This window comes from Polypterus senegalus, chromosome 17, assembly GCF_016835505.1.
Source record: "Polypterus senegalus isolate Bchr_013 chromosome 17, ASM1683550v1, whole genome shotgun sequence".
Taxonomy (NCBI): domain Eukaryota; kingdom Metazoa; phylum Chordata; class Cladistia; order Polypteriformes; family Polypteridae; genus Polypterus; species Polypterus senegalus.
The window spans coordinates 75,699,694-75,725,601 of NC_053170.1; positions in this window are offsets into that span (position 1 = coordinate 75,699,694).

The window sequence follows — 25,908 nt, forward strand, 5'->3', positions numbered from 1 at the left end:
CTTAAGAGGACAGATTATCTCATATCTTTCCCACAGAAATAAATCCAAGCCAAGAAAGTAGCAGAGATAAAAAGCAAATTACTAAAATAGATGAAGAACATGCCAGACTACCAAGCGAGACTCTACATAGGAGGAGGCAGGCTCTACATTCAGAATTAAACCTCTTGACAACTAAAGAAACTGAACAACTAATCTACAAATCTAGACATCATTACTATGAACATGGTGAGAAAGCTAATAAGCTTTTAGCTCAACAAATTCACAAGCAAGAAGTGCGCAACGCAATCTCGGTAATCACTAACACGAACGGAGATAAAATCATCGAACACAAAAATATAATGCACACTTTCAGAGACTACTATAAATCCCTATATACTACTGAGTTTAAAGAAGACAATACACAATCTAATGCATTTCTGGATACATTACAGATACCACAAATAGACGCTTTTAGTGTGGAGGAACTTGATAAACCTCTGGCATTATCAGAATTACTAGATGCTATAAAGTCACTCCAAGGCAGGAAAGCAGCAGGCCCTAATGGCTAACCTGCAGAATTTTACAAGAAATTCTCCGCTCAGCTAGCTCCCTCCTATTAGCAACATTTACAGAAGCCAGAGATAACCAATTTCTTCCACAAACCTTTCGCCAAGCACTAATCACTGTCTTTCCAAAACAAAATAAGGACTTATTACAATGTGCATCATACAGACCAATTTCACTTCTGAATAACGACGTTAAAATACTCTCTAAAATCATAGCCAGAAGGATGGAGAAAGTGCTCCCTCTGTAATATCACAAGACCAAACTGGATTTATTAGGGGCCGCACTTATCTTCAAATCTTCAACACCTGTTTAATGTACTATACTCACCAACTAAATCAAACACCCCAGAAATATTATTATCATTGGATGCAGAAAAAGCATTCGACATGATTGACCCTTCATCTCACATTAGCTGGAAGAATTAACACTGGTAAGATGAATATTCTTCCTAAGCAACAACAACAATAACATTTATTTATATAGCACATTTTCATACAAAAAAATGTAGCTCAAAGTGCTTTACAAAATGAAGAATAGAAAAATAGAAGACACAATAAAAAATAAACATAAGTCAACATTAATTAACATAGAATAAGAGTAAGGTCCGATGGCCAGGGTGGACAGAAAAAACAAAAAAAAAACTCTAGAGGCTGGAGAAAAAAAATAAAATCTGTAGGGATTCCAGACCAAGAGACCGCCCAGTCCCCTCTGGGCAATCTACCTAACATAAATCAAACAGTCCTCTTTGTATTTAGGGTTTTCATGGCAGGACTTGATGATGATGGTCACGTAGACTTCTGGCTTTCAGTCCATCAATGTTGGAGCATCATGATGCTTTGAGTAGGTGGTGGTGGCGCAGACCGCCACAACAAAGAAACTGGAAAAAGAAACAGAAGAGAGGGTAGGGGTCAGTATGGATTTTGGAGTCACTATGAATAGTTATTATGATGAATTGAACATACAGAGTATCAGTATTAAGTTTGTGTGAAGTTATAAAAAGGCCATGTTAAAGAAATGTGTTTTCAGCAGTGTTTTAAAGTGCTCTACTGTATTTGCCTGGCGAATTCCTATTGGCAGGCTATTCCAGATTTTAGGTGCATAACAGAAGAAGGCCACCTCACCACTTCTTTTAAGTTTAGCTTTTGGAATTATAAGGAGACACTCATTTGAAGATCTAAGGTTAAGATTTGGAATATAACGTGTCAGACATTCCGATATATAAGATGGAGCGAGATTATTTAAGGCTTTATAAATCATAAGCAGCATTTTAAAGTCAATCCTGAATGACACAGGCAACAAGTGTAGTGACATCAAAACTGGAGAAATGTGTTCGGATTTTCTTTTCCTAGTTAGCTCCTTTTTTATTTCAAAACATCCCAATATACATTAATAAATCATTCTTTAGGCAATTAGATTCAACAATAACCTCATTTATTTGGAATTCAAAACATCCACGCATCAAAAGAGCGACCCTACAAAGACAAAAGGCAGAAGGTGGCATGGCTCTACCTAACTTCTAGTTTTATTACTGGGCAGCAAATATACACGCGATAAGAACCTGGACACAAATAGAAGAACATGCACAGGCATTGACCGCAATAGAAGTAAAATCCTGCAGTACTTCTTTGTATTCCCTGCTCTGTGCTCCAATAAACACACGCTATTGGCAATATACAAATAACCCAATTGTGCGCCACTCACTTAGAATCTGGAACCAATGTAGAAAGCATTTTAAGACGGAGAAGCTTCTATCTGTGGCACCTCTGCAAGAGAACCACCTCTTTCAACGTTCACAAACATATGCAGTTTTTAATATCTGGAAAAAATTTGGAATTAACTTGCTTAGAGATCTTTATATAGACATGAAAAATTACATTCAAAATTTAACATTCCAGCTACACATTTCTTTCACTATCTTCAAATCAGGAACTTTGTTAAACAGAACCTTCCAGATTTTCCTCATCTTCCACCCTCATCCATGCTGGAAAAAATATTGCTCAATCTCAAGGACTTAGACTCCATCTCTACAATATATAAAATCATTTCACAATCCCTTCCTTTCAAAGATCCAAGAGGACACTGGGAAAAAAAATCTCTCAATTAATATATCAGAAAAGGAGTGGAAAGTAGCAATGCAGAGAATTCAGTTGAACTCCATATGCGTAAAGCATACAATTATACAACTCAAAATTATATATCGAGCACATCTGTCTTGACTAAAACTCAGGCATGATTCAACCTGTGAGCGTTGCAACCAAGTCCCAGCCTCCCTAGGTCACATGTTCTGGGCCTGCACCAAATTAACATTATTCTGGACAAAAATTTTTAATTACCTTTCAGACAGCCTTGGACTCACAATCCCTCCTAACCCATTAACAGCTGTGTTTGGGGTTCTTCCAGAGGGGCTTAAAGTGGAGAAAGACAAACAAATTGTGATTGCATTCACTACACTTTTGGCACACAGACTTATTCTGATAAACTGGAAGAACCCAAACTCTCCTCTTTTAAGTCAGTGGGAAACCGATGTGTTATATTATTTGAAATTGGAAAAAATCAAATATTCAGTTAGAGGATCCGCACAGACTTTTTTCAAAACATGGCAGGATCTAATCAGTAATATTTTAAAATAAGTTCATAAAGCATAGAGAATTTATTAATTTAGGTATGTTTACAAGCCTTAAATTTAATGCCGTTCGGCTTGCTCTCTCTCTCGGGGTGGGGATTGATCTGTTCTTAACTCAATTTTCTTTTAGTAAAAACTTTATTGCTTTGTATGGATTGTAATAAAATTAATAAAAAAAATATATATTTATACTGTATATATAAGATCTCTTACCTCTGCATCACAGTACAAACCAAATACTAGCTTAGCAGATCCTGTCTCACATTGCATTCAGCACTTTAATAATTTTAATCCTGTAACTGAGCAGGAAGTCTTAATTTTAATTTCTAAAATGAAGGTAACTACTTGTTCCCTAGACCAAGTGCCAACAAAACTAGTAAAAAGTGTAATGGCTGTTCTTGCAGCGCCTATTCTAAACATTATCAATAGTTCATTATTGCATGGCACAGTACCTGATGCACTAAAAGTGTCAGTCATTAAACCATTACTTAAAAAGTCAGACCCACACATACTAAATAATTATAGGCCTATTTCAAATTTACCATTTCTCTCTAAAATACTAGAAAAAGTAGTCGCCAGTCAGCTTCAGTCACACCTTAACGCATTACAATTTATTTGAGAAATTCCAGTCTGGTTTTCAAACTGGTCATAGTACAGAAACGGCACTAACACGGGTTGTAAATGACATTGTGATATCCTTTGATGAAGGAAACACCACTGTAATTATGTTGTTGGACTTAAGTGCAGCATTTGATACCATTGACCATTCCATTTTACTGCACAGGCTAGAAAATGATGTTGGACTTACAGGCCACGTGCTCGCTTGGTTTAGTTCTTATTTATCAAATTGATTCCAATATGTACAGAAATGTGCTGACAGTACTCCATCATTATACACAGAAGTTCAATATGGTGTCCCGCAGGGCTCAGTACTGGGACCTTTACTGTTTTCACTTTACATGCTTCCACTGGGATCTCTCATTAGGAAACATAATGTTAATTTTCATTCGTATGCAGATGACACCCAGTTATACCTTTCATTTAAATCAAATGAAGTTTCTCCGATGTTGTCTTTAATTAGTTGTGTTAGTGAATTAAAGGAGTGGATGAATGAGAACTACTTGTCTTTAAATACAGATAAAACAGAGATGTTAATTGTTGGAGGGAATGACGCTGATCACAGCAATATTCTGTCATCATTTAACTCAGTTGGAATCCCAATTAATTTTACTGAATCAGCCCGCAATCTAGGAGTTATCTTTGACTCTAGCATGTCATTTAAAGCACATATTACAAAGTTGTCCAAAACATGTTTCTTCCATCTTAAAAATGTTACAAAATTAAGGCACTTTCTAAATAAACAGGATTCTGAGAAATTAATTCATGCATTTATCTCTAGTAGGATTGACTACTGCAATATGGTGTTCACTGGCTGTTCAAACTGTTCTCTATACAGCCTCAAGTTAATCCAAAATGCGACTGCAAGAATTATTACAAGAACAAGAAAATATGAACACATAACTCCAGTTCTTAAATCCTTACACTGGCTCCCGGTTAAGTTTAGGGCAGATTTCAAAATCCTCCTTTTAACATATAAAGCATTAAATGGCCAAGGTCCTGCTTACTTGTCTGAACTTATCATGACTTACAAACCTGAGCACACATTAAGATCTCAAGATGTCGGTCTGCTTATGATTCCAAGGATTAATAAAATAACAGTGGGAGGTCGAGCTTTTAGTTACAGGGCCCCTAAACTGTGAAATGGTCTGCCCCTTCGGTCTCAGCTTTTAAATCATGGCTGAAGACTCACTATTTCAGTTTAGCATATCCTGATTAGAGCTGCTGATTAACTGTACACACTGCATCTCTGTTGTTAGTCATTAGCACTAAAACATAAGTAACATGATAGTTATAATTGGATACTAACCTTCACCTATTCTGTTTCTCATCTTGGTACTCAAATGTGGCACATGGTGCCATGGCCCACCTGCCAAGTTGTTTTACCTGCCTATGGTAAAGTCATCCCTGATGGAGGATGGATGGAATCATGGGAAAGAGGGGTCCTTTCATCGGATTGGCTGGCTCAGCACTGTTTCAGCCATGGAATGGCCAAATGGGGGAGGCAGCTTGATGGATGAGGTCTCCAGGAGTCTAAAAATATCCAAATCTTATTATATGATATCATCTACTGTTAAATTCTGCTCCGTGCTTCTAAAATTTTTATTTTTATACTATATTGTGGATTTGTTCTGTTTTGTGTATTGTATTGTGTTGTATTGACCCCCTTCTTTTGACACACACTGCACACCCAGCCTACCTGGAAAGGGGTCTCTCTTTGAACTGCCTTTCCCAAGGTTTCTTCCATTTTTCCATACAAGGTTTTTTTTGGGGAGTTTTTCCTTGTCTTTATAGAGAGTCAAGGCTGGGAGGGCAGGGCCTGTTAAAGCCCATTGTGGGACACTGCCTGTGTGATTTTGGGCTATACAAAAATAAAATGTATTGTATTGTATACTTCTTCTACATTTAAATGTTGGCTTTGAATTTACATTACTACTCTTTTTTTATTTCTGTGCTGTTGTTTGTTCCTCCATGCATAGATTTAAACTTGGCCTGTTAATAACTCCCTCCCCAATTCCCTAGTTTGAACAATCCTCGACTAGGCTACACATATGCCTTCCCAATACATTGGTGCCCCTCCAGTTCATATGTTACCCATTACAGTGGAGCAGGTCCCATCTGATCCCGAAGGAGTTCCAATGCCCCATAAACCTATACCCTTCTACCCTGCACCAAGATTTGAGCCACATGTTAAGCCTTCTAATTTCCTCAATCTTACCTGGACTGGCGCATGGCACAGGCAGAACGTCAGAGAAGACTACCTTCCAAATGGTTCAGTTTTCTTAGCAACCTATGATTTACATGTTGCAGCAGTGTTTTCACCTTATTGCATTCAGTTATACATGTGGAAGACAAATGTTCTCTTTGTTCCCTTGTACTAATTCATGTCTGAGAAGTAAGCTTTACAAAACCATGTAATAGCATGCTTTGTTTTAGCAAACAGAAAAAAGTTTGTGCAAAGGACTCAAGATCTGAGCATTCCACACATGAGTCTGCCTTATCACGTTTTCCCTTAGCTTACATCTGAACGCCATAACAAAAGGAGCCAAGAAATCAAGTTGCACAAGGGGCGTTGAAGGGGCTAAAGGTTTGTGTATAATAAATGTGTTGACTGTTACATTTTATAATGATATTAAATTACGCATTCTAGGGGTATAAAACTGGACCCCACCCAACAGACGGGGTTCAGAAGAGCCCTGACGCTGTCATGTATATTTGATTGTCTGCTTTTCTGAAACTCTTCTCACCGTGACTCTGGAAATAAAGCTGCTTTATAACCGCACCTGCTGTCGGGTCTGAGATTTTGTCCACATACACAATGTGTTTCAAGGCTAAAAAAGCACTGAATGCAAATGCTGTGCTCCAGCTTGTGTGTCACTTATAAATTGATCTAAGGAGAAAAGTTCTGTTAAGATGCTACTTTTTATATGCAAAAGTAAGCAAAGAGGAACATTTCAGAAGTTTATGTCAAAAGAAGGATTTTTTAAAAGTCTCAGCTTAAGTGTAAGCAACAGTACAGGTGCAAGAGCTAGAGTTACACTCACACTCTTTCCATGACTTTCTTTTACGATATCTTCATCATTGTTTTGTATAATTGCATAGCTGCAAAAATAAAGCATTACAATATTCATGTTGCTTAGACTCAAATTAAGTATCTTTATCCTAGTCATAAGAAAAAAATTTCAATTTGCAATATTTTTTTGCTTGAGAAAGACCATCTTAGATAATGTGTAAATGTGAAAGACAAAATTTGATTATGTACTTTCTGTGAAATCAGAGAAAATTAAACTTAATCTGTTTAGGTTAAGTATCAGAAGTATTTTCCTGCTATTTGTAGAATTTTTGCAAAAAGCATTGGCTTATTCAGAAGGACCATTCTTTCCTTGTTTATTTTTGGTGAAACAACATATCAGAAACACTGGAATTTTGACAAAACAAAAAAGTGTGTTAGATTCCATTGGTAAATTGTTCCAGTATCACATGCAGATTCTTTTAAAAATTTGTGAAGGTTTCTCCTACAACTACCTTACCGTGCAGTTTGTTCCACATTACCATGGCTTTTTCTGGTTTTGTTCTTAAATACACTTATTGTCATTTTTCAACTAGCATTTGCCCCTGGGGTTCAAAGTCATGTTTCTGGTTTGATGTGTCTAATTTTATGCTATTTGTTTATATTTTTTTTATTTTATTTATTATGTATATTTTTCTTTGGGCTCAATTGTAAGTGCTAATGACCTAGGTTATGCAAAAGGTGTTTTTGTGGGTGGTTCCCTGACGGGAGGGGCCACCTGCCAAGCACTGCCAGGAATGGCTCTCCACGATATTTATGAGAGAGCCTCACAAATTTTCTGATGGTTCTTTACGAATGCACCAGGGAGCAGAGTGTTTCTTGTGTTTTCAGTGTCTTGCTATTGTTTTTCATGTTTCCTGGATTTTTTGAAACTGTGCCCTCTTTTTTCAACTACGATTTTGGATTCTTTATTTTAATTTTGATTCTTGTGAATTACCTTGTCTGTTAAGGCAAATCTTTTATGCTCTTTGGAGCTTTGTGCTTCCACAGCCTTTTGTTAAAATAAATCTTTTAGTGCCCTTTTGGCATCTAGTTGGGATTTTGACAGTGTTTTTCCCCTTCTAGGGTGCAATTTTTTTTAAGTATTTTGGGACTTGTATTTATGGATCTCCCACAGTCACAACACTTAAACTTGATCTTCACAGGTTTTCTCAAGTATATGATTTTCTCTTTATCTGGAAACATTCTGCTAAGTCAAATTTATTGCCACCTTTGAGAATTTGAAAGAAATGGATTAGGTCCCCACACAACATGTTCTGGTCATGGCTAAAGAGGTTTAATTCCATTAGCTAATCAGAGTAGAAAATGTCCTTGAGTGTTGTGACATATTTGGATTCTTTCCTATACACAGTTTCAGGTGTTTCTGTGTTTTTTCTTCTGTGGTACCAAAACTGTACACCATTCTGCATATTTGGTCTTGATAGTTCATGATGTAATATGAGAATAATATTCTCTGATTTATACTGAGCAGCTTTTTCTATTCTTATATTAGTTAATATTAATTCTAATGTTTTATTTGCCTTTTTATTGCTTGTGCACATTTTCTAGATGATGAAAATGCTGTGTCAACTTAAACAAAGTTCTAAGATGTGTCTCCCATCTTTTATTTGTAATAAATGTTCCTTTTGCCTAAAGGTATCACTTTGCATCTTTCCATATTAAACTGCATTTTCCAAGTGTTCACCCAGTTATAAAGACTGTGAAGGTTTTAAACTACTTTTATTGCCTTCTCAGTACTTGCTATGCTTCTTTCAACTCAGATCACCTAGCCCAAGGTGATTGTATGTCCCCCTTCTGTATTTAATTCTGAAGCCAGGGAGGCTTTTATATGGGTAGAGCTCTGTTTAGTAGCTCCTAAAGTCCACAGACCCCTTAGATTAACTTTAAATGGAAAGTGTTTTCAAGGCAGTTTCTGTTCTCCATTTTTTGAGTCACATTTTTGAACTGTCTACTGTTTTTGTTGGCCTGGAGGTGTTCTGGTTTTCTGTCAGTCCTTCATTATTTGACACTCTAAGAATAGCGTCAGGCACCCATGGTCTCATAAACTTCCAAATAATTTTCAGTTACTGTATTTAACAAGCTTAAGATGAAGTAATTCCTCTGCAAACAAAATAATTAAAGCTAATTAAGATTCATCATATTTATTGATATTACATTTAACCAAATATGATTGCCAAAAATAAGAGCTGGCATGTTATAGGCAGTGAAATAGATGTACTACAGTTTATGTACTGAAGTGTTATGCAATATAATATTGTTTTTTTCAAGGTTTGAACTAAATTTTAAGGGAGTTTTAAAATGTTATGTTGTCCTACTTAAAATCATTATCTGAAAACATTAAGAACTCATACATACTTCGAATAATTGGTAATCTAATAAATTGCCATAATCGCATCAAGTATTTTAGCAATACATTAAAGAAGACCTTTAATAGAAAGTTAAATAGTTTATTTCAAGTATTAAATTGCGGACTGAACTGATCAACTCAAACTGGATCCCCCCTTGAGTTATTAGAATATAACCACTGCTGTAGAAATCTGCATATGAATAAAGACTAATGCCAGATGGGTACTATTTTGTGTGCTCTCTATTCTCTCCCCAAAAGAGTATGTTCTTACAGCATCATGAGTTGTCATGCTACTATCAGGATGATGTGGACTTCTTTTATTGATGCACTGGTGGGTGGAACAGGTGTGTCGGACTTCCTTTGTTTCTAGGATATTGTTGCTCTGGAGAAAGCAGGGAGACTATTACTCTTCTGGTATGAGCCTCTGCACCCTCCTGTGTGTGCTATGAATTTTTCCTCTGTAAAGGCAGTCCAGAAATGACACTCAAGTAAGGATAACATAAGGTGGCACATTGAAGCAGTGCAGAGTATATCCAAAGAACAAACTTATGATCGTGGTTTCTTTTTGAATTTAAAATTCAAAACAAAAATACTGCATGAGAGTGCTTACTGGTCTTACCAAGAGGTAGACATTTCAGAACAGTTATGTTATATTTATGTTTCTGAACATCTGTGGTGATAAAAAAACACATAATTTAGAAAGTATTTTATATTTCATTTTCAGTTTTAAAATTCTGTTGTAGATTATCATTGGTTATCATTTGTAGTCAATGGTATCAGTTCCTTCATCCTCCAGGAACTGCCTGCATACTCCTGCCACATGAGGCCGGGCATTGTCATGCACCAGGAGGAACCCAGGACCCACTGCACTAGCATAGGGTTTGACAATGGGTCCAAGGATTTCATCCCGATAAAAATGGCAGTCAAGGTGCCACTGTTTAGCCTGTAGAGGTCTGCGTGTGCATCCCTCCATGGATATGCCTCCCCAGGCTATCACTGACCCACCACCAAACCGGTCATGCGGAACAATGTTACAGGCAGCATAACATTCTCTATGACTTCTCCAGACCTTTCCATGTCTGTCACATGTGCTCAGGGTGAAGTTGCTCTCATCTATGAAAAGCACAGGCAACCAGAGATGGACCTGCCACTTCTGATATTCTATGGCAAATGCCAGTGGAGCTCCACAGTGCCAGGCAGTGAGCACAGGGCCCACTAGAGGATGTCAGGCCCTCAGGCCACTATGAAGTCTGTTTCTGATTGTTTTGTCAGAGACATTCACACCAGTGGCCTACTGGAGGTCATTTTGTAGGACTCTGGCAGTGCTCATCCTGTTCCTCCTTCCTCAAAGGAGCAGATACTGTCCTACCGATAGGTTAAGGACTTTCTATGGCCTTGTCCAGCTCTCCTGGAGTAACTGCCTGTCTCCTGGAATCTCCTCCATGCCCTTGAGACTGTGCTGGGAGACACAACAAATCTTCTGGAAATGGCACGTATTGATGTGCCATCCTGGAGAAGTTGGACTACCTGTGCAACCTCTGCAGGGTCCAGGTATCGCCTCATGCTACCAGTAGTGACACTGACAGTAGCCAAATGCAAAACTAGTGAAGAAACAGTCAGAAAAGATGAGGAGGGAAAAATGTCAGTGGCCTCCACCTGTTAAACCATTCCTGTTTTGTGGGTCATCTCATTGTTGCCCCTCTAGTGCATCTGTTGTTAATTTCATTAACACCACAGCAGCTGAAACTGATTAACAACCCCCTCTGCTACTTAACTGACCAGATTAATATCCCATAAGTTTCATTGACTTGATGCTATACTCTGATTAAAAAGTGTTACTTTAATTTATTTGAGTTGTATGGAGAATAACAAAACATAGCTTTTTAAATGGCATGTTGTCTATTTATATGGAACATCTTACTGTATTATTATATTCAAGAGTTAAAACCTAAAATTAATCATATAACCTTCTTTTTTGAAATAATAGGTCTGAAATATCTTTACAAACAATAAATTAACTTTTTTCTTGTAATGACTGGAGGAAAAGATCAAGTGTTGCAATCAAATCGATCTTTCAGTAACCTGAGATTTTGGGGAAATTCATGATGATTCAGGAGTGGCAACTCCTATTCTCTGCTTTTCTCCACCAAACCATCAATGAACAGTGAGTATTGACATGTCCTCTACATCCTTATTACCAGTGATGACCTGTGTCACAGTTTCTGATCTGCAGCTTATTTGATTAAGTAGGTATCTGTTAACTTGAAACTGGTATATATCAAATGAACTGTTTTTTATTCAGGATGCACTATAGTTTCTAAGTGCACTTTTTATTCTTTTCATAAGTCAAAGCCATTTAGATTTCCCACAGAGGATGTCACCATAAAATAATAACAAAGTTCTGTGATGACTACCTGAGAAAAGAATGCAGAAACCAGTTGATTTCCTACTCCCCATCTTGCCTTTGGTAATGGAGAGCAAAAACTGAGCCAAAGTGAATGCTTATTAAACTCTTTGGAATAAATCTAGTTTATTCCCTCAGTCTGCATTGTTAATTGATCACCAAACTTTCCTGATTCTTGTTCAAGGAGTGCTGTCATGTTGATGAATGCTGTGGAGTTTTCAAAATATTTATTCCTTAGCTAATGGGGGTTGGTGGCACATATGGCACTCCAGCCACCGTAAAAAAAACTCACACTATTACAGTGTTGCTGAAGTGTCACCTGCTGTACTTCAGTCCCAATCTAGGTGGTTCGTTGTGTGGCAGGTGCAGCAACGTGCCACCTAAGTTTCCCTGTGCATGCTTACTAGAGCAAATTGTTCATCATTTTGACAAACCTTGGGAAATGTAGCCGTTGACCAAATAGAAGCAGCGTCACAAAAACAAAAAGCATCCATGAGAAAAGATAAATAACTTTGTGTGCCCATGCCCAGCCGGGACGCCCCTTCTACTTATGTTCCGGTGGAGCATCCATGGGCTCCTCAGTACCTTCCCCGGGACACTTGGTGGCAGCCTCCCTGGGAGACGATGGTGCCTCAGTTTCCCGCAGAGCTCCATGGGAGATGGAGTTCTCCACAGCCCTGTAAATATGCATAAGTGAATGCACCTTGACCTCTGCCCAGTTGCCACACTGAAACAACCATACTGTGCAGTATATGAACTATGCTAATCAAACTTGTACATACTGTATGCAGTCACCGTGCTGCAGACCTTATGGCTGGTACAGCAGCCTCCCAGCTGCATCAAGACACCACCACCACCTGTATTTCAGGAGTCCTATGGTGCACTCCACAACTAAACATGGAAGAGCATGAGCAGCATTATAGTGCCTCTCCACTGTGTTCTGGGAGTAAGGGTAAGGTAAAAGGAGCCAGCATCTGATCAGGTAGCCACTATCACCTGGCATATGTAATGACATGATTGCTGTTACAAGGAATGGTAATGGTCAAATAAAAAGCTGAAGATTCAGAAAGTTACAGTATCTTACCAAAAAGCCAGCGATCACGTAAAGCACCATCAGAAAGTTGTCTTCCAACACTACTTTTGCTTCAAAATAAATGAATCATGGGTTAACCCGGCATACTGAGCCATGTTGTCAGTATCATTTTGGCATTACAGATCACTTGTGCATTAATGGAATGTAGCTGCTTATGGTTAACAAAAGCACGTTCCTTTTCACCAGTGAGCCCTTATTGCGATATGGGTGCAATCAATTGCCCCAATTATGTTAAGAAACATAGACACTGCTGCACATTATCTTTTTATTGTAGCAATTTTTTATGTTGGCAGAAAATTTTTGTGTTTTATCCATGTACACCTACACAATATGGAAACTTAATGCAGTACCTCATCAGTCGATTACTGGCTTACAACTCAGCAAGAATATTCCTGACCTGTCAACCAGTTTCCTGAAAAGTGACAACTGGTAGCCTATATAAAGAAAACTTTTCCAGTGTAAATACGTAGCATTGGCTCTCTGAGGAAGCAAATAACATAGAGTCTACACATCATATTTATCAAGTTTAAGGATTAATATGTTTGTCACATCAACACACATTCTAATAACAACTTTGTGATATGAATTATTATACACGTGAGTTGTTATTTAGCTGGTTTTGCTACATTTCCCTGCTTAATCAGGGGTGCTGTCATTTCCCTGTTTCTCTGAAATGCTCAGTAGGCATTTGTTAGAGTTGCTGTAAACATACTCCCATCAAGTTTTCTTTTATAAATCCCAAATTTTGTGTGGAAAGTTGTGTATGCACATTTCATAACTCATTTTGTATATACACAAATTGTTATAAAACTAACCCCTGCCCACCTCAGGAGAAGCAGAAAGATGCAGCCATGTTCCAGACAAATATATATGCAGGCTTGGCCCATTAAGAAGATGGCTGCATCCCTCCCAGGTAGTCACTGGTAACCTGAAACCAATGGCTGGCCAATTGGTCATGACTCCAAAAGTAGTCTTGTGGTACTTTTTAAAAGGAACCTCCTACCTAAAGGTAGGTGGGCTTGAAGTCAGGAGTGAAGGAGAGACAAAGGCTAATTTTCCAAATCAGTATTCTTTTTTTGTGCTCTGTGTTTTCTCTGGTTCCCCACCATTGTGACTGATATATAAAACAGATGCATCATGTTTTTTTTGTATCTCCTGTGTTCTGGATATGCAGATACACCTGGAGAACACTTTACTTTCAAAGCATGTTGTGGTAAGTGGTCTGTGGCACTTTGCCTATTTTAAATAAATAATCGTGTCCCACAAGAGTGCAGGCTGTAATTGGGCATGAGTATGCTTTGCTCAGAGGACTGCCGGGGGTGCCTGCATGATCCCTAAGACATATGTGAATGACTGCATCAGGCAGGTGCCCCAATAATTCGTTGGCGGGTGCGGCATGTTCGGACCTGTGCACAGCGAGGCACATCAGTATAAGAGGAGCCTGCACAGAACAGAAAAAGTGTAGCGGGGCCACATAGTTAGTGTTTAAATGTCAGTTCTGAGTGCGTCTCGTTTCATTGTCCCGTTTGCTGTTTGAATGTGTATCAGTTAATGCCGTCCCCGTAAAGGAGGACGGATGATGGAAGGAGACCACAGCCGCAAACCTGGAAAACACCTGTTCTTAATTAATCAATCACAGCCGTCACAGACTATTTAAGTAATCAGGAAAGAGGGAGGAGAAGGAAAAAAAAGACTGTTTTGTTTCAACCACTTCAACTTGCTTGCTGTTTCTTCACATCGCGCCTTTCACCAGTTTGCTTTTCATTTTCCGGACTGTTTTTCAACCTGCATCTGCTGAGACCCCGGGGTCGATTCACCATCCACCATACGCCGAAGAATCACGGTGAGTTTGCTCCAATCGCCGGGAAAATCAAACACCACAATTGCCGCTAGTTCAGTCATCCGTATTCAGGACATTTTTTATATTCGGACTCAAGTTCACAATCATTCTGTTTATCAGTCATTTTGTTGTTCGTGTTGTGTGTTATATGTTACAGGGACAAGGGAGGGTTTTTGTATTTATATTTGGTGCTGTCTTGTTGTTGCTGGGGTGGAGGGATATTTATATTTATATCTGTTTTGTGGCATGTCTTGTTTCATTTAATACATTTAATCCGTTTAATTTTACATCCTGCTTTTGTGTACTTGCATTTATACCGTCGATTGTGGGGAAAAGTTTAATTGTGTAGAAGTACGGCTTGATAGTTAGATTTCTCAGTAAATTATCCAGGCCACAGGTCTTGGAGGTGTAGCTGCCGGCTGGGTAAAGGGGTCGGCCGTTACATAAGAATACAACAAAAAACACACCAGACAGACAGACATGCAGGCAGAGAGAGCGAGCAAGCGAGCTGTGTGAAGAGCATCATGGAGAGAGGCAGGATGAGCTAGGCAGTGTGGGTGTGAGGCAGTGCAGTCATAGGCCTGCAAGGGAGCAAAGGATCTGCACTCTAGGGTCGGATTGTCCCCACTGATTAATTGTTGAAGAGTGGGAATGATTAAGGTGGTATTCTACCTCAGGGATCCGAGGTACATCAGGGGTGCGAGAAGAAAGATAGGAGGACAACAGACCCTGAGTTGTGTGGTCTGTGCTGCTTAGAGGCAGTTAAGATGGGTGTCAGGTAGTGAGAACCATGGCTGCTTGTGTCTCCAGTGGATGAGTGGGCAATGGGTGAGCCAGGGAGATGGAATTGGAGAGATGCTGGGCTTGTCCAACAGAATATGAAAGACACAATGGCTGTTGGTTTTAATCTTGTGCAGCAGATAGAAGCGTGGTCCACCTCTAACACCCTCAGGTACCACTCCAAACACCAGGTAAAAAGTCCACAGTTATTATTTATTATAATAACAATGTGCACCAAGCACTCTACACTCATAAATCACAAAACCACACTACAATATTCTCTCCTCCTCGCCCAGACACTTCGCCCTCCTACCTCCCAGCTCAGCTCAGTGTCTGGACTGGCCCATAGTCCTTTTATAGACCCTGACCCGGAGGTGTTCCTGCCCAATCAGTCCACAGTTCCTTATTCCTTCCGGGTCAGGGTAAACAGTCCTTTTCTTCAACCCGGGAGCACTTCGTTTCTTCCTGTCACATGACCGTGACGCACTCCCGGGTCATAGGGCACATAAAAGCCTACGAGCCCCCTTACAGCGACGCCTGGTGGCCCCCAAGGTATCCAGCAGGGCTGTGTATAAACACTACATAGTCCACGAAGCCCTGCTGGAACTCGGGGCATGATCATGCTGTCGGGAGAGCTCCTCCTGGTGGCCTGGGGGTGAGGGCCGGAGTAAAATGCCGGCAATCCACCACACTTGTTTTAATCTGGATTTTTAACTCATGGACAGTCACAGTTTTCACATCATTCCCTGGGTAAACTATCTCAAGACTGTTTAAGATTATATTTTATGCTTATAGTATTTGGACTGTACTGTCAATAGATATCTCTCTTTTAATCCTTATACACCGCTGCTGTGGGGCTTGTTTGTTTTGGATATGCTGACTAGGAGTTTGTCAAGTGTGGTGTAGCCTCACATGGGAAGGAAAAATGGGGGTGTGGGGGGACTATTGGGGGAGAGAAAGAGAGCAAGCTATTTCTAATCTATCCTTATAATTGTAAGAGCCAAAATAACAATAGACCTCATGGTACTAACTCTTGTGAAAACTGGAAATAAAGGTCAAAGCTGTCTTATGTAATAATGTACTATTTTAAATTAAGAATACAGAATATCAGAAAAAGTTCAGAAGCAATGTCTCCATGATCAAACAGTACTTTGTTAGCTGGAATGTTAAAGGTCTCAAAAGCGAATTAAAACGAAAGATTCTCTCACCTAACAGGTTTAAATGCTAAAATAGTATTTTTACAGGAGACCCACTTTTTAAGCAAAGCTCAGTTTCAGCTACACAGAGACTGGACTGGCCAAATATTCCATTCCAGCTTTACAAACAACACAAGAGGTGTGGGAATTCTTATACATAGAAAATCTAATTTGTAGCATTAGATCCTGAAGGGTGATATGCGATTGTCATGGGTAATTTATTTAACAGTAAAGTGATTTTGATAAATATCTATGCACCCAATGTGGATGATAGGGACTTCGTCCACAACAAATTTGCATCCATTCCTAACATGAACACTTATGAAATTATAATGGCCGGTGACTTTAATTGTGTTTTAAATCCAGACCTAGATAGGTCTCCTCCCACAGGGGCGATGACATCTAACACTGCAAAGACAATTAAACAGTTTGTAACCGATCACAACTTATCAGACCCCTGGAGATTTCTAAAGCCAAACAGAAGGGCATATTCCTTCCACTCACCAGTGCATCAATGTTACTGAAGAATTGATTATTTCTTTATAGATAGCAATTTCTTGCCTACAATTAAATCTTGTAATTACAATGCTATTGTTATCTCTGACTACACCCCTTTGATCATAGTACTTAAATCACTATGCCCCACATACTCATCTCACAAGTGGCATTTTAACCCACTTTTATTAGCAGACAAGAACTGTACAGAATTTATATCCAAGCAAATTGATTTTTTTTAGAGACAAACTTATCCTCAGAGTAAATACAAATTATCACCAATATACTAACAGCCCAATTGTGTTTAATTCACTCAGAATATGGAACCAATGTAGGAAGTACTTGAAGATAGAAAAGTTTTTACCTGTGGCACCTCTGCACGATAACCACCTTTTTCCACCATCTCAAACGTATACAGTTTCTAATGTTTGGAAAATATTCAAGAACTAGCAAAATACCCGCGCTTCGCAGCGGAGAAGTAGTGTGTTAAAGAAGCAATGAAAAGAAAAGGAAACATTTTGAAAATAACGTAACCCGATTGTCAATGTAATTGTTTTATCACTGTTGTGAGTGATGAGTGTTGTTGTCATATATATATATATATATATATATATATATATATATATATATATATATTTACACACACACACATAAACATATATATATATACATATCTATACATATACACATATATACATACATATATATCTACATATATACACACACATATACATACATACACACACAGATATAAACACAAATACATATATATATATACATACATACACACACACATATATAAACATATATATACATATACATACATATCTACATATATACACACACAGCTATTTCGTATCAGTGCAATACGCTGTTTGTTAAAACGGTTGACTCCGCTCTTACGTGCAATAACAAATCAAATCATTCAGTTGTCTTTGCTCATATGTCATTTTAGAGCTGGACGCCTGGCATCTTTTTGGCCACAAGTTCGTTTCTGTTTGGTGTGAGGTTCTGTGTTGTGGAGATTCTCAGGATGGATTGCAGGTGCTCATCAGTGAGGCGACTCCTGTGTGCTGTTTTGTTAGTCTTTATCACTGAGAAGAGCTTCTCACACAGATATGTGCTACCAAACATGCACAAGGTTCGAGCCGCATGTAGACGGACTTTTTTTGTTCTTCAAAGTCACCAAAGCACCGTGCAAACTCAGTGCGCAATAACTGTAGTAAGCGGTAATTGTTCGGCAAGGCAGCTGAAGCGCTGCATTATGGGATCTGTAGTTTATTGTGTTACCAGCGCTTCATATACCCGGGCTTTAATAACAATAATACAGTATATAAAATGATCTCGGGCGGATATAATTACGCCGGGCGGATGTGGCCCGCGCCCTTGAGTTTGACACATATGGACTAAATAGAACTTGAAAATATATATTTTTCAAATGTGATCGCAATTCAGATAGAGTTGATGCGCACTACAGCCTGCATGCCTCAATGAGTCATCCTCCCCTCGCTCTTACTTTTTTACCGTTCATCTAATGAATACACTGAGTATGGCTTTACCAAAACAATCATTGATGGCGAATAAAGTATCCATTATTCGAGTATGTAGAGCGGGATATATTTATATACATATATATATACCCGCGTATCGCATGGAGAAGTAGTGTGTTAAAAAGGTAGAAAAAGAAAAGGGAACATTTTAAAAATAACGTAACATGACTGTCAATATACAGTATTTGTTTTGTGAGTGTTACTGAGTGTTGCTGTCATCAAGGATTTGATTATCATTATTTCTTTCAATCAGGTTCGTATTTGTAGGATGTGTTGTGTTCAAGTTACATTCCGTGTTTGTCAATCGCTGTAAAGATGACAGGTTTCATTCGTCGATTCGTTTCTTACTGCATCAATAAACAGCTCGTCTTCTTCTTTATCTGAGACCTGACACACTGCATGCACGGGTTTTTTTTACACTGTCTTCCTTTAGCGGAACATTGACTTTTTCCACCGTGTGCTTTGTTTCCACAGTAGCTGCATTTATGAATATGCTTATCAGACGCTTCATATTTTTTGCTGCCTTTTCAATTGTGTAATTCGGTTTTGTTCAGCTCTTTGGAACTGTTGCTTTTATCTGTGCACTGCGCCAGTTCACGTGAGCCACTCGGTGTACTTGCATCGAAGGTTCCCAGCTGTGCTGGTGCCATCTCGTGCTATGTCCATAGCTTTATTTAATGTTACCTTAGTCCTGGCACTTAAAACTTTCTCTCGCAGTTTCGCTGAGTTTGTGTCAAACACCACCCTGACCATCTCATCTTCCTCTCCATAAGCACAGTCCTTCACCCGTGAATATTTAGTGGGAGTTTGCTATTGGATTGCCGCTGACGGACGGCCTTATATGGGCAGGCACTAAATTACAAACGCCAGCGGCAGCCTGTCTATGAACTTAATTTAAAGTGTAGGTTTACATCGTGCTTTGTTTCCGAAGTAGCAGAACTCATGAATATGGTTGTATATGTCACTCGCTCGCTTCTTATTGTTTCGCTGCCTTCTCAATTATATAATGCATGTTTTCTTGAGCGCTTTTTTGAGGTCTTCCTGGTTTTCTATGTACTGCGTGATTACGTAGGAGTCGTGATGATGTCACACGAAACTCCGCCCCCACGGCGTTGAAGCTCATCTCCATTACAGTAAATGGAGAAAAACTGCTTCCAGTTATGACCATTACGCGTAGAATTTCGATATAAAACCTGCCCAACTTTTGTAAGGAAGCTGTAAGGAATGAACCTGCCAAATGTCAGCCTTCCACCCACACGGGAAGTTGGAGAATTAGTGATGAGTCAGTGAGTGAGTGAGTGAGTGAGTGAGTCAGTGAGTGAGTGAGTGAGGGCTTTGCCTTTTATTAGTATAGATAAATCACTTAGAGATTTGTATATAGACAACATCTTTACATCGCACAAACAATTACACTCCAAATTTAACTTTCCAACAACATATTTCTTTCACTACCTCCAAATTAGAAACTTTGCTAAACAAAACCTGCCCAATTTTCCTCATCTCCCACCCACCTCTATGCCAGAAAAAATATTGATCAGTCTTGACGACTCAGACAGCATTTCTGTAATATACAAAAACATCCCCTCCCTCTCAAAGATCCCATAGTATAGTGGGAAAAGGATCTCTCACTCAACATTTCATAAAAGGAGTGGAAGGCAGTGATGTACAGAATTCACCCTAGCTCCATATGCACAAATCATACAATTATTTAACTTAAAATCATCTATCAAGCACATCTGTCTCATTTAAAATTGTCCAAAATGATTGCAGAGCAAGATCCAACCTGCAAACGTTGCAATCAAGTTCCAGCCTCACTAGGCCACATGTTTTGGCCCTGCACCAAATTAACATTGTTTTGAACCAAAATCTTTAAATGCCTTTCAAACAGCCTTGCTGTCACAATCCCTCCTAATCCACTAACAGCTGTGCTTGGTGTACTTCCAGATGGGTTTAAGATGGAGAAGGACAAACAAACTATAATTTTTTTTACTTCACTATTGGCACATAGACTTATAAGTCAGTGGGTAACTGATGTTATTTATTATTTGAAATTTGGAAAAAAACAAATTCCCATTTAAAGGATCTGTGCAAAACCTTTTTAAAAACCTGGCAGGATCTAATTAATAACATTTTAGAACAGGCATTTAAATTGAAGAAATGTATGCTTTTTCCTTATTTATTTTAATTATTTGTATTTATTTACTTATTTTCCCTACTGTTAAAGTTTTACTCTGTTGCACTGGCTCTTTTTCATATGGGTGGGGGTTGATTTGATGTGAATTTATTTTTGTAAAATTTGACTTGCTTGTATGGAATGTTATTTGCTTTTAATAAATTCAATAAAATGCTTAAAAATTATTTATTTATTTATCAATCATTTTCAGGCGCTGTACTTTGTTTTGAACACTGTTTTGATATTTCATTACTTTAATAAAAGCACTGGAGGCACTTTTGCACCTACCCCATACTATGTTTGTATGTTGTGTCCTCATCCGCTGGCTCCTTCTTATTGGCGGTAGTGTGTTGAAGTGGCTCCCTAGAAGGACCTGGTAGCAAATGTTTTAAAGGTTACCTGTATTATATTCAAGGATTAATTGTATTATACATTTAATGATTAAATGGATTAGTACACTTCAAACTGGAAATGCTATTAAGACAAAATCCATGCTCAAGCATATTTTCAAGCTTGTTTTTGGTTTTGCTTGCAGTTTTTGCATTGGTCATTTTTTTAACTGAGAAACACTATCCATGAAACACATGATCTTCTGATCTTGTTATGCTGTTTCCAGCTATTGAACAACTATGGAAACAAAGTTGTAATAGATGATAGATGGCCCACTGAAGAAGGAGCAGTGGTGACAGTTTCGCTTCAGGGACCCCATGTAAAATGCAGTGTGTAGAATTCACACTAAATCCTGGTGTATGGACAAAACTAGAAATATGCGTACACGCAAAAAAAATCCAGATGCATAAAACTGTGTACACGACGTTCCATGCACTTCCCCTTTATAAATCTCAATGATCATGAAATTGAATGCACGTGCACACGCCTACAGCCCCATCCTGTCTCCCAGAATTTCACATATAGTATTTTAATATGTAAATCAATATAAATAGCCCCTTCAATTGAACGTTTTGTTAAAAGACAAAGGCGAAATATGTGGGAAAAAGAAGAGTTTCTTTTCTATGCTTAACAGGACTGCTTGCCTTTTGCTGCACTAGTTGGATAAAGCACCTGCAGTTGCCATTTTTATAGGATCTCTTTCTGTAGATGATGTAATGCCAGCTCATTCCGTATTTATTCATTGCTGACTGATGCAACTTGTCCAGCGTCGTTGAAATAGCAATGTGCATGCAGTTGACTACTCCAATTACATTTGAAAAACCGGACATTGCTGCAAATTGTGCTTTCATGTTTCCCAATTCAACCATAGTGTAAGGAAATCTTATCTATCTGGACGACAAGCGGATAATACCATCTTATATAGCTGGCATGGTGTGACTCAGTCAAGTTTGTGAAATACCCGATCAGTCAGCAAGTTCACATTGAAAAGCTCCTGTGGCTAAAAACCCAAGGGTGAACAGAACTTGCAAAGGAGCAGGTAGAGCACAATTCCTCAAAATCTGCCTTTGTAAAACCAGTGCCAGTTCAGTACACAGCTCACAAGGGGATAGCTCTCAGAAATAGAATCGACTTAGAAACCAGTCATCATCATCTCTTAATACGCACTCTGTTCTAATTCTTCCATTTATGATGTCTTCTAACAACGCTAAAGCAGCTATGGAATAGTTGGATGTTCCGTGCACCATTATATGGTTACAGAATGATTACAATCAAGTAATTTAATTTGTAAATGATATGCAATTAATTTCGATGCATTTTATAAATCCCATGTCATTAATGTGAATCTGAAAAGGAAAGAGAGACCGCACAGAAACAGTAGCACTGCTTTGACACTGGGTGCAAAACCAAGCAGTAACATGCATACGCACAATGTGAGGCTGCAATGAAAGTGTGCATGGCTTCACACCAAGTTTCTTTTTTATAAATCTCAAAGTGTGAATGGAAATTGGTATACACAACACTTTGTGTGTATGCACCTTTTATTCATTAGGCTCCAGGTATTATTATTGCACTGTATGAAAAGTAGACTGTGATGAATCTGTTGTACTTGATGACAGGAAAGCCATTCTTTGTTTAAAGGCAGGGGTCGCCAACTTCAGTCCTGGAGGACCACCGTGGCTGCAGGTTTTCATTCAAACCCTTTTCTTAATTAGTGACCTAGTTTTGCTGGTAATTAACTTCTTTTAAATTTACTTTAATCGACTTGCTCTTGAAGACTTAGACCCCTTTAATTGTTTCTTTTTCTTTAATTAGCCGTCAAACAACGAGATACAAAATGAACCAAAACATGACCAGCAAACTGTGTCCATCATACAATATCTGAGAATAAGGAAAGATGAAGGTCTCAGGAATGCTGATCTGCTCAGGTCCACAAAACCTTTGAACAGTGCTCTTAGAAAAGAGAAAATCAGCAATTTCAGATATGTCTGCTTTTACACCATGAGAGCAGCAACAAGCCATGGAATTAAAGAACACGTTTAATTAACAAGAATCAGAGCCTAATTAAGCAACTGGTTGGAGTGAAATTGGTTGGAGTTTAAGGCCCTGACTTAGTTGGTCTCCTGTTGGCTCACTCATTTCACATTTCATTTCTGTTTGGGTCCCATTTAAGGAAAGAAATAAAGCAATTCAGAGAAATGAGAAAGAAATTCAGGGGAACGAATCTTTAAACAAGTCAACAAAAAATAATTCAAAAAAAGTTAAGTAGCAGCAAAATCATGTCACTAATTAAGAAAAGGGTTAGAATGAAAACCAGCAGCCACGGTGATCCTCCAGGACAGGAGTTGGCGACCCCTGTTTTAAGAAGTTATATTTCCTTTGTTCTTTTACCCTTTTTTTCAGTTTTTAAAATTATTTACTATTTATTATCTATGTAGATGTAGCATAAGGAGCACTTACTATGGGATGACAAAATACCAATGATGCGGATGATCTGATTTGCATGAAATGGATGCCATAACTCAGAAAGAGAGAGTAACCTTTTATACTATAACTCTGTACAATGGTAGTATACCTAGTCTTGGTTCCACGGGGATGTGGATCCCTTGGTACCTGTGCAAAAATGGGATTTCAAGCTAATATGTCAACTTAGGTAAATTGTTAGGGAGGCAGCACCAATTGGGATACATATCTCACATTTCAGGGTGAACATCCCAGCATGCACAAGAACATGTAGTATTATGGACATGTTAGTTGAAAGAAAGAGATGCATGTGTACTAGTCATTTCCACATAGAGAAATAGTAATTTGCTATAACTAAGAGTCTGTATTGTACCATATCAATGAGAAAGTGTGTTTAATGACTGGGAGTAAGTTAATTTGTATATATCTTGCATTACCTGTTTGTTATACACTTAAGATGTAATATTGTTTAAAGTGTACTTTTAGCATTTATGCATTATGAATGTTTTCCTCAGTGTTACTTACATACACAAATATTTCAGAAATAATTTTATGTTACTACTTTAATATAATTCTTTAAGTTTCTTGATACTGTTTATCAATAAATTTTATTGCTTTAAATTTCATACTGCCGACAGGTTAGGAACTAGACTCATTTGAGAATAATACTGACATCTAGTGGACATTTTGTGTAAGTTACTAATGGTTTTTTCTGTATCCTTTCTTTATTGTAGACCTCACACATATACCACAATACATGTACAGTACATGCATCTATATATCATCCAATAAATTACCCATTATATTTCTTCTGAGCTGCTGTGTGGAATACTCTCAATCTTTTATCAGTGTTCTGACCGACACTCCAGAGTTAATAGCACATGTCTTGAACTCGTCACAGACATACAGTCCTCTATTGCTACAAAATTTGGTCCTTCAAGCCTGATGAGAGTTTACAATTGAAGGATGTCAGAGTGTCAGTTCTACAGTGGCTGCCCTTAAAGCCTGAACTGTCTGCCAGCCTATCTTAAAGAATGTGAGGTTCAGTATTCTGGTCAAGTTCATTTTACACCTTTGGTCCAAACAGCACACCCATCTTCGAACAGGAAAGGTATCAATGGCATGCCAGGACATGCTACATCCTAATGCATTCAACAAGTAACCATTCAACCTCATTTCTTACCAGTTAGTATAATTCCTATGAATGAAAGAATAGATTGTGAACCACTGTACACATCAGTGGGATGTACAAGATGTGAAAACACCCTTACTTCAATTAGAAGATAGACCTCTTGCCACTGAGATACAAGTTATTTGAGAGAATCCAAAGTTAAGACAGTCTACTCAGTCCATGAGAGATGAGATTAGATGGTTATAGGGGATGCAAGCAAGCATTCATGTAAAACTGAAAGCAAGTCAGTAACTATCTTGAACACACAAGAACCTATCACAAGAACTCTTTCCCCCAGTGCCTGTAGGCACTAATATTAGATCATTGACTACTGTTCCAGTGCCCACTCCATGGCACATACATTACAGGTAGCAGAGAGACAGGAAATTGCCTTGCTTAGTGGCAGTGAACCTAATACAGGCTTAAACTTCATTCACCATAAAGATTAAGGTGAGCAGCAAGCTCGTATGGTTCCAGAAGCCACAGCCATTCAGCATCTGTATGAAGAATTGTCTCCCGTGTATGGACCTCTAGACAATAGCCTTCTACAACCTGTGAATTCAGTTAGTCCCTACACATATACCATAGCAGCACTTACAGAGAGATTTGGTCATCCTCATCAACTAGCCTTGAGTAAAATAGCTGTAGTTTGCCCTTCATATACAAGCATTAGTAGGCCTACTCCAAACCTTAGGCCCAGAGGGTGATATCAAACTATGTTGTTGTTCCCATGTTGCTCACCTGCTAACCAAACTACCTTTGGAGCTGCAATCATCATTTGGAAGTCAAATGTGCTACCAACCAGGTGCAATTTACACTCTCCTAGGCCTGCCAAAATGGCTTAAGTTTGAATCATGGCACCATACTATGAATGTCAGAATAGAGACAAAGGGCAAAAGGATCGAATGACACACAGATCAGACATCAGAAGGGATCCAGAAGCAAAATTCCAACAAATAACCATATTTCATGGCAAAGAACAATGTTCAGTTCCAGTTACTCCAGCATCATCAGTATTGGTGCCACAGTCTCCTAGTAAGAAGCCTGAGAAGATTAGAGTTTTCTGTCCATATTGTGATAGTACTGAGCATTACCTGAGTCAATCTTCTGAGTTTCAACACCTCAATATGGAGCAGATAATAAATTGAC